The 10,398-nt window shown below is 47.6% G+C and overlaps 1 long non-coding RNA gene across 1 annotated transcript; it reads right to left on the reverse strand.

Moving 5' to 3' along the window:
• Positions 1 to 228: 228 nt before the first annotated feature.
• LOC126506655 (uncharacterized) lies at positions 229 to 4,526 on the reverse strand. The gene is made up of 2 exons (XR_007593296.1): positions 3,786 to 4,526; positions 229 to 3,476 (listed from the first exon to the last, which is right to left on the reverse strand). It is a non-coding gene; the product is annotated as an uncharacterized lncRNA (long non-coding RNA).
• Between the last annotated feature and the right edge of the window lie 5,872 nt (positions 4,527 to 10,398).

Here is a 10,398-nt window from a genome sequence, read left to right on the forward strand (position 1 = left end):
TAGTCTCTAGCCTGCTAGCAGCATTCCATTTATCTAAGTAATGACCTATCTCAATTAGGAATGTGCATTAGACAACTAAAAACGTGAGCTATTTCCCTCTGCTGTCTATCATGGTAAATACCTGTAAAATTAAAACAAAAATACAAAGTCTACCATTAAAGACTGGTCCCCACGCCGTCAAGAGGGAAAATGACTAGGTTACTTGTAGGGAAATAAAGATACAATATCACCAGTGCCACAAGTTAACTTTATTTCAACATGCTCATCAGGTACAAGAAATGAAAATTTAACACAGTGTTTATTTAGCATCAAAGGAACCTGAGCAGCACTCTGCAGGCTCCATGTTCTGCCCATGTCTGATGACTCACGCACTCAAACCCCGGCAACCATGTTCCTATGCTTTAAAACTCACAGGGCCCTCTAAATAGATCCTATACAAAACTGGCAATGATATAACCATTCAGTCTAATGAAAAAGCACATCAATTCTGACCGAGCAGAGAGCAAAGCAGACATTTATACAAAAATAAACTGGAAAGCTGCATGAAGGCAGACAAACTACATAGCGTTATCAGTTACACAACAGAATTTCATTATACATACAACAGGTTTTTAGTGACAGTGACTTGCTCTTTCTCCAGACAGCTGCAGGTTGCACTGACTCTTCAAACCATGCACAGTGAAAAGTCCAGATGGTTGCCTGGCCTAGGCTGGCCTGTTAAAATGAACATCTCAGGGACTTTTAGTTAAGTCAACACTTAGTAAGGATTTTTACAGTCTCACAGTGGTTCCTTCCTAATAGAGGGTAAATTTAACAACTATCTACATGTAACATACAAGAAAACTACATGTTCCCTCTTTCCTGAATGCCTATAGGCCTAAGCTACAAGACCAAAGTGTAAGAGCAAAACTGTTTTTAAATTAGTAGTAAGACACCCTATCTGTTGAACCAAGGTTTACACAGCTCTGTTCATGTTCCTATGTACCCCCGAACTTAAAGGAGAATTAAAAAATACTTGGAAAAAACTTAACTTCACTGTGGGACCCGAGAGAAACAAATTGCTTTGCTAGAATACAATCTAGTGAAGAACATTGAACAAAAATACCATGACACAGACTCAGCATCCAAGGATACTAATTTAAGATCACATTAGTTTTAAACTTGTAACTTAGCATATGTAAAAAAGCACCCAGCAGACTTCCTACTTTTAAAGATGAACATATCAAAATTTTAGAACACAATCAACAGACCCCTTATAGAACACATGAATAATGTCATATTATAGAACTCATCATTTTAAAGGATTGGTCTCCACTTTCTTCACCTCATAAAGCTCAATACTCAGGTTAAAGGCACGTTCCCTTTGTATTAATAACTGTACAATTCTGATCGCCCTTTACCCTGAACATACATGCATCTTACAGTCACCCTCCATCTTCAGTCCTTACCTTGCTGCTCAGGAATCCAAGACTAAGCTTCTTACATTTCTTTTAAAAAGTAGCACTTAAGAGATGGAAAACTTAAACTCTAGGTGGTCTACTACAAAGGCTACGACAATTCCAAATTTTTAAGATAATACTTTTTCCAAGGTGATATACTTGCTTAAGTACTATTACCTTAGATCTGGTTTATGAGCTCACCCTTACCAAGTTTACTATTCTTTAAGTTTTATTCCAATGATATTTATTCACACAGCTGGAACCAACTGTGCTGCCCAAATCTAGACAGAGGGAGCTCCAACAGGAAACTTGGAGAAAACTTTCTCTGCTGTCAATGGCAGGACACGACACTCCAGGGCAGCAGGAAAGCAGGCACACCTGTCACTCTGTTGTCATGAGCTTGTCATCTTTCCCTTAAACAGGGTATGCACTCAACAGAGCTGAAGCCTGTTCCCCAGTGCTCCCAAGACCACATACGGGGAAACAGCACCATCAGAAAACACCTCACCTGGTGTAACAGGAAAACTCTACACAGAGATTAAAAGAAAATGTTTTCGTAACTCCCATCAATCCAGTTGAATAGTGTTTGAGTAACACAGCCCTGGGATCCTCTAGACTCCAAGTCAGCAAAGGGCACCATTCTAACGCTATCATACTGGGTACCCGTGCGTGTAAGCCCGCAAAAATGTCTGAGATACAAACCCCAAGGTGAAATGACTTAGTAAAAGACAAACCTAATTAACAATAATAAAAAAAAAATCCAAAACACCTTCATAAGTTTTACACCAGTGAAAGCAACAGAAGTTACAAAGAGTTCACACAATCTCTTTACAGTGGAAACCGGCATCTTCAGCAATATTAATTTCACATCTTCTGGTCACAATCCCCACCAAACTCAACAGGCCGGGACAAGTGCAATACCACACAGAAACACAGCATTGCGACAAATCCCGACCTGTGTAGAAAGGGGTTTGAGTTTCCCTCATTTTCTACAGACTTGTCACCACCACAGTCAGTTTTGCATGGATTTGCACAGCAGAGTATTATACAGCTGGATGCAAACCTGCAAAACTAACCATAGACCAGTGCTCAGTACCAGGACAGTGTGAGTGGGCGAAGGCCGAGGCTGGAGCTCTACAGCTGGCAGTACTGGAAGTGCTCGTAATGCAGTAGATGGCTAGACACTACCTGCACTATAAGCACTTTAGTGCTACGGAAGCTGTCATCACACACCACGCAGGGTCTACATCGACACAATAAAAGTACAGAATTAGTTAAAAAAAAAAAAAAAAAGAGGAAAACACAACAACACTTGAAGTAAATAGCAGGCCACCATCAGTTTTGCATAGATTTGCACAACTACATTCTTCTTGTAGTGCAACTATGCAAAACTAACAGAGGGCTGCACACAAAACTATTAAGACCCCTACATGCTTGCTTGGCTCGGATTAGGTGAGGACATAACTTCTTATGCCAGAAGGAGCACTTAGGGCAGTAGATGCTAGTCTACTTCACTATCTGCACTAGATGCACCTTAGAACAAAAAGCACTCAGCAGCACCAGCAGCCCTCACTGTGACTCCAGGCCCACCTTGGCTCCCTCCGAGGCAGCTGTCACCATAATGCTACAAGTGCCTTCACTGCAGTAGATGCGCATATCACTACCTGCACTGTAAGCACTTTGACATTATTCTGACTGGTCACTCTTCAGGGTCTCAAGGTGGTGTTCTCTTTAGTCCTGCTAAATTTGAAATAAATAATTAGAAGAACAGCCCAAAGCTCTAACACCTGTGACAAACATACATTTCAGCTTAAATCCAACAAGAGAAAAATCATCTAAAAGCACAAGGGTCCAAATTGTACATGTTGATGTTGGCTCTTCCTTACACTAGGGTTTCCCAAGTCCACAAAAATCATGCTATACCCCAATGAGAACCATCATCAGCAGGGCAGCTGCACTTGTCAGTACCTTTTAGAGGAAAACTCCAGATCCAAAAGGCAGCGATTTCTTTTCTTCTGTCCTCCAAATGGGCAGACACTTGACAAAATAATTAACACAATTACTGTTTATTTACTTAAGTTTATTAGTTATACAATGTAAAAAGTTAAATCTTGTATACCACCCCAAATTAGATCTACTTTATCAATCTAACTTAAAGGGCCTGCAACTATGTTGAAAACAGTTTCCAAAAACTACTGTAGGTTTACTTAAAATCTAGCTCATCCACACTTTTTGTAGAAACTTGACAAAACCCCAAATGCACTTATTTCATACTTTAAAACTCCAAGGCAAAAGTAAAAACTATTCTCTTTATAAAAAGTAAGTAAAAAATCGGAATATACTTACCCAACCAGGCAAACTTCCTTCTCTGCAAGTATCCTTGGGTAAAGCCTCGGGTGCTGCTAGGTCCACGTGTATGACTAGGGTTGGGGGGAGGGGGTGAGACAGAGAAAGGATAAGCTCATTTGCTCAGAATTACTACCACTTTCTACACCCTATTCCAATGTGCTCATTTCTATCGTTCGTAAATGAGAATCCCATCCATTTGCAAAAGCAAAAAACAAAATCAAGAACAGAGGCAGGCCAACAATGTATTGGGTAAAAAACGGTAACAAGAGGATAAAGTTGAAAAATTACAAAGAGTCAAATATCCGTGCATGAATTAATGTGTTCCCTTAAATACTGTTCATACGACCACCATCAACCTTCAACTCTACGGGGCAGTAGCTCAAACCAGAGGAAAAGAGCGACCGAGGGACCATTCTTCACCACCCCTCCCCCCATCAAGACCTCGTGGCTGCAAGCCGGGATAAAGAGTTGTTTCCCCAACTGCTGTGATCCTCGTGGCCACGTTGCTAATTTCCTCCTCTCCCGGTCCCACAGAAGCCACCAGCCCGCTCCCCTCTCCGGTTCTTTCCCCCTCAAGCCAGCTTATCAAGAGAAAATCGGACAGGGTGAACACCCCACACTGCCAAGTGCCCGCCACGCTCATGGAGCCCGGGCCGGCAGCAGCACATGTCGCACAAGGGGGCCAGCGGGTCCACGCGCGGCCGCCAGGGGGCGGCAGGTCAGAGCCGGACGCGCCGAGTCCCCCCCCCCCCGCCCGCCCCTGGGCGGCTGCGCGACGAGCGGCGGCGAGGCCCGGGCGGAGTGAGGCTCCGGACACGCCGGCCGTCCTTTGTGCCCCGCGCGGGCCCCCGATCGGGGCTCCGAGGGAAAGGGGGTCCGTCCGCCGGGCTCGCCGCACGCGGCCCGAGGCCTGCGCCGGGAACAATCGGCGGCGGGCGGCGCGCAGTCGCCGCCATGTCCCCCGCCCTCGGCGCGCGCGGCGCTGCGCGGCCCGCCCCGCAGGAGGAACATGGCGGCGGGGCCGCCGCTCCTGCCGAGCCCGCCCAGCCCTCCCGCGCCGCGCTCGCCAGCCAGCGCCCCGTCCCGGCTCCACGCCGTCGCCGGGGCGAGCCGGGACCTGGCGGGGGAGGGGGACCCCGGCGGGGCCAATGGGGCGCCACCCCGCACTAGATGGAGCTGCCCACGCGGTGGCACACAAAAGCCCACGCGGAGCGCGCGGGTGGCGCCCGAACCCCGTGGCCCCCGCGTCCCGGCGCCCGCTCGGGCGCGCACAAAGTTTCGGGGCCCTCCCGCCCACGCCGCTCGCTCGCCCGCCCGCAGGTTCCTCGTGGGCGCGCCCCCTCCCGGCCCGCGGCCTGCCCCATGTGCCGCCGCCGCTTTGTTCTGCAGGCGCTTTAACTCTCGCCCCCGGGAGAAACTTTGCCCGCACGGCCACCGCGCACCCCGCCCGGCCCCCGAGGCGCCCGGGACCGGCGGGCGGCCTCGTGCCCACCCTCCCCAGGGCCATTGTGTGCGCCGGGCAGGCCCCCGCCGGGCTCCGGGGCCGCCGCCCCCTCGGGCCCCAACCGGCCCGCGTGCGAGCCAGGACGGCCGCCCCGGGCACGCCGGCGCCCAACGGCCCGACACCCCCTCCCTCCTCGATCCCCCCGATCCGCGATCGCCCCGACCCCGGCCGTCCCGCCCCTCCCCGCCGCCGTGCCGGCCGGGGAGCGCACAACAGGTTTCCTTTTCCCGAGCCGGCGGCCGGGCGGGCGCACTCACCGGAGCAGCCGCCACCATCTTCGCCAGCCTCCGCGCCACTACTACGGCCCGAGGCCCCAGGCCGGGAGTGGGGGGTGCGGCGTGGCCGGCCCCGGGCCGCGATCGGGGGCTCCGTGGAGGGACGCGGGGCACCGTCCCCCCTCACCCCACCCCTCGGCCTCGCCGCCGGGCGCGAAGTGGCGCGAAGGCGCAGGCCGGGCGGCGGCGGCGGCACCTCGAAGGACCATGTGGGTGAATGAAGGGCGGCGGCTCCCGCCTCAACGTAAATACGGACAAGCCCCACTCCCTCATTAGCATAAAAAACAAAGTACTTCCGACCTCCCCGCCCGCCCGCCAATCACCGCAGGCCCCGCCCACGGCGGCTCGTTCTTGGCGGCCGGGAGAGCGGGAGCCGGGGAACCGCTGGTGGCGCCGCGCCGCCTGCCCCGGGGTCCGCCCACCGCCGCCCGTTCGCCGGTTCGCTCGCCCGCCCGCCCGCCGCGCGGGGCTCCGGGCCGGGACACCTCGCGCCACGCCCCCGGCACGCCCTCCCCGAGCCGGCCCCGCCCGCGCGTGCGGACCCCGCGCCGCACACCCTCCTGCGAGCGCACGCGGCTCGGGCTTCCCGCCAGCCGCGCTCGCCCTGGACTCGACGGAGCCGCCGGGGTGACCGCCGCTTGCTCACTTTGCTCGCCCCGCGCGTCTCTGCCCGGTCATCGGGGGGGGGGGTCCACCTGGAGCACCCGAACCGGGGACCGGGCAGATCCACCGGGCCCGCGAGCTCCTCCGGCCACCGATCCCTTTGAAGCCGGGAAAGAATGGGTTCCTTAACCTGGCCGCGTGTCACCGGAGCGCGTGTCCCCGGAGGGGGCTACTCGGCCGCTGCCCGTGCCGCCTCCCTTGCCCAGCTGCACCGGGAACTCTCGGGTAGAAAAAGCACCCAGTTCGGAAAAGAGCCTTGTAAACAACCACAGTGCTGAGATAAGCCCCCTCCCTGCTACACGCTGTGGTTCAGGAAATTCCAGAATTCTCGGAAACCTTATTAAAAGAAGTGAGAATTCATAACATCTCCGACAAACAGCTATTTCAAATTGGTTTCGAATAATCCCGTTCGCAGTCTTTGGAAAGCACTTGCCACTCTGTTCCGTGCTTTTTACAAGAAAACTGTAAAACTTGTGTTACCCGAAGAGGTCTATAATGTCCTAATGTGACGGGTTCTGACAGTCAACTCTTGGCACTTTTGTCTTTATTGTCTCCCTGACTTACTTTCTCGTGTGCTGCTTAACTTCGGCTAACTTTTCTAAAAAAGTGGATTCATGTTTTGTTTTCAGTACTTTTTAATATTGACTCTATTTTTTAGAAACTTTTTTTTTTGCTTTGAAAATTAAAATACATGACTTTTGAATAGGTGGTCCTGTAATACAGACGTTTATGAGTTACTCAGAGGGGGAAGCACTGCTAATTTTATTAAGTCTCATTTTCATCACTTAGCTGGCACTGACTAATTATGTCCAATTTTCTTGACAACTTTCATCTTCTGCTCTACACCAGTGATTGTTGTGAGTGTTCACCACACACTGAAGGGAGGGAAATCCCACCTGTAGACAGTTCCATGGCAGGAAAGTTACTTGTTTCATAGTTTCGTTCCAATTAAAATCAACAGTCCTATTTTAAGAATCTGTTTTAAGACATCTAACAATATCTGGAAATCTGACATGCAGTCATGCATTTTATATGACTATAGTAACTATAAAGGATTTGGCTCTTACCACGTACACATTTTTTATGGTAATCGGGATTTTGGAAGATGTAAATTCATTTAAAGTCATTGACTTGGAAGGCCCAGAAAGTCTCAGAATTACTAGGTTACGTTTTATTTTAAAAGTGTACGCTCATACTTCCTTTCAAAATTAATAGATCTTCTTAGTTATAGTTAAAGTACTTGGAAACTTTTTATAACAATGAGTGTGTGTGTGTGTTTGAAGCCGTTACTACGTAAAAACTTCCTCAGGGTTCACAGCTGGGAATATTTCATAAGTAAAGGAAAGTTTTGTGAACATGACTTTGACCATCACAGAATTACTTGGACGGCTCTCAAGCGCCTTCTGCATCCAAAGAGTATAAAAACAAAGCCACGTGAAATGCCAGTGAAACGCATGTCCTTCGAAGTTATAAATACAGAGGGATTTTTCAGACTCCCGACCCTCCCGCAAATATGTAAGGCTCAGTTCAGTCTCAGTTCCTGAGTGAGTGCTCACAGGCTGGGCAGCAAGCAGGAGACCAGTTGCCTTTCACCTCTCACTCATGGGATTCTGAGTCTCAGAAGAGAGATGGTAGAAATAGAGGACATCCACAGAGCCCTGGAGCTGATCACTAAAGTGTGTTACAGGTTGACTGTGACACCTTCAGTTGACTAGTGTTTAGATTTTGAAAGATAAATCCAGTTAAAACAATCTTTTTTTTTTTTAGCATCCTTATAAGGTCTTCAGAAACTTACAAAATGATCATCACATTCACATCTTAGAGGAAAAGAGAATTTTAAAATCTCAACTACATGTGACTCCTGGGTGTCATTCTTTAAACATGTATAATTTAGTGATTCAGAGATAATCTATAAATTAACTGAACAACTAAGTACGTTTGCTGTTCTTGAAGACTTACATTTTTAGTGGGCTCTTTTCTTGCGGTCATTTATTATTTTCTCCACAGTATTTGGAATTAATGGGAAGTAGAAACAAAACACCACCATGAGTTTACAGAATTAGCTCACTGTAAAATAAGAACGGCTTTGGATCTTCGTTGATAATGTAGCAAGCTGCCCAGCAGTACAAATTGAAAGGTGAGTTTTAGGACTTTTTTTTTTTTTTAACAACATGTCTGTATATTTGGGACTGTGTAATCTAGTGGCTGTACTTAACGTTGACCAGCTAACAACTAGCTCTCCTGTCCAGTCTCCCCATCGTGTATAAGTACTCACAGTTCCTTCTGTACTGGTTAGAGGTACAGCAGCAGAGAGTCAGACAGAACCCATGCCTACTGCAGAATCAAGAGCTACAAAATGGCTGTGGTTACCAAGAATCTTTTCAGAGTGAGCTGCAAGTTTTATGTTTTCCAACCTGTGTTTTATTTGTTCCTTCCCATAGCTCTTCAAATAACTGCCCCAATGTGGGCTTGTTTAGAACAGCGCCATTCTGTAAGTCGCCTGATAATGATGCCCACAGAGAAGAAATTCGGGGATTATTCATTCACCACAGCGCATGGCCCAAGCCACTATGTGGGTCTGTGAATTTGTGGTGAATGCAGAGTCCTTTGATCATTGAACTGGAAAGTTCCAGCTCTGTCTTTGGAATTAAATTAGAAATTATGGAAGGAAAGACGAGTCGGTGTGTGTGTCAATAAAGAGCAGTTATCACCTTTCTTTTCCTCTTTCCCTCCTTTTTCTTGTTATGTCTTTGGAGCTGTCACTGTGGCACACTGGAGAGGTGGAGGGGATAGCAGATGATTTCTCAATTAGGAGAAATCAGTCACACTAGTTACTAGGTACCACAGCACAGCCACAGACGTCAGCCTTGAGGACTGTCCAGTGCAGTCATCTGCAAATGTGGGTAAAACCGTGAGGCTTTTACAAAGCTAGAAAAACACAGTATGATTTCTATCAAACATTTAAAGGCAACATATCATTATAGTACAGTCTTGCAAAGTATTTCACTACTTTTCCACATATTTTTTTATTAGGACACAAATTTCAAAATTACAAGTAGATAATTTTAAACCTCTTTTTCTTAATTCAGTGTTTCTCAGCCTGGCTGTCCTTTTATTACTCAAGGAGCCATTAAGACATGCAAATGTCTGGCTCATACTTGCACACATTCTAATTTAGTTAGTCAGAAGTATGGCCGCTTTTTTCCCCTCTTTAGTTTCCAGATCATGTTTCATGTTTATGTGAAATCAGGACTGCCAGATTTGGTGCTGACTTTTACATTAGATAAAAACATTTGACTGATTCTTACCATCAGTTTGTTAATGGTGATGGGTGCTTCTTTCCTGCCCATCCCTATTATATGCATATAGCACACACTGAGAAGCCATGAGACGGTGACCAAGGTTGTTCTAAGTCTCTTGCCAAGGATTCAAGGTGCAAAGTCTGACAAAGAATTTAGGAACGACTGAAAACTGAATGTCACCCATGCTGCGGCACCCTGGGAAGATCCTGAGGTAGCTAAAACAGTGGCATAACAGTGGTTATGTGCTTCACGGAGCTGTGCTGTGTTTGAAAATACTCTTGGGGGCATACTTGTCTGGATATAAGTTGATGGATCTTTTTTTTTTTTTTTCTCCAATCAGCTTTACAAGCCAGGCATGGTGGCACACGCCTTTAATTCCAGCACTCAGGAGGCAGAGGCAGGTGGATCTCTGTGAGTTTGAAGCCAACCTGGTCTACAAAGTGAGTTCCAAGTGAGGACAGCAAAAGATACACAGAGAAATCCTGTCTTGAAAAACAAAAACCAAACAAAACAAAAAGTGTATATAGCAATCATGCCGGCCACTTAGAAGTTTTTGAAAATAAGAAAGGACACAATAAGAAGAGTCCAGGGTAGACGATATTATAAAGTGCCACTACTTTTTGTTGATTATATTCAATTCCCAAAGAGTATCTTAGATTTTCTCTAATTTGTTGGTTCCAAATATTGGATTTAATCTCATCTGATATCGGATGAGACAGACCGCTATAATCGGCCCCCAACTGTGTTCTTCCAGTTACTAGTTCCGAAAACAGCTCAAGACCTGGATTTATAGTTTTTTATTTTCTTGAAAACCATTCAAAATAACAGATTTCACAGTTATTATACTATTTTAAAATAGTATGTAA

Source organism: Alexandromys fortis, unplaced genomic scaffold (assembly GCF_014885135.2).
Source record: "Alexandromys fortis isolate MF-2015 unplaced genomic scaffold, M_Fortis_MF-2015_v1.1 scaffold_66, whole genome shotgun sequence".
Taxonomy (NCBI): domain Eukaryota; kingdom Metazoa; phylum Chordata; class Mammalia; order Rodentia; family Cricetidae; genus Alexandromys; species Alexandromys fortis.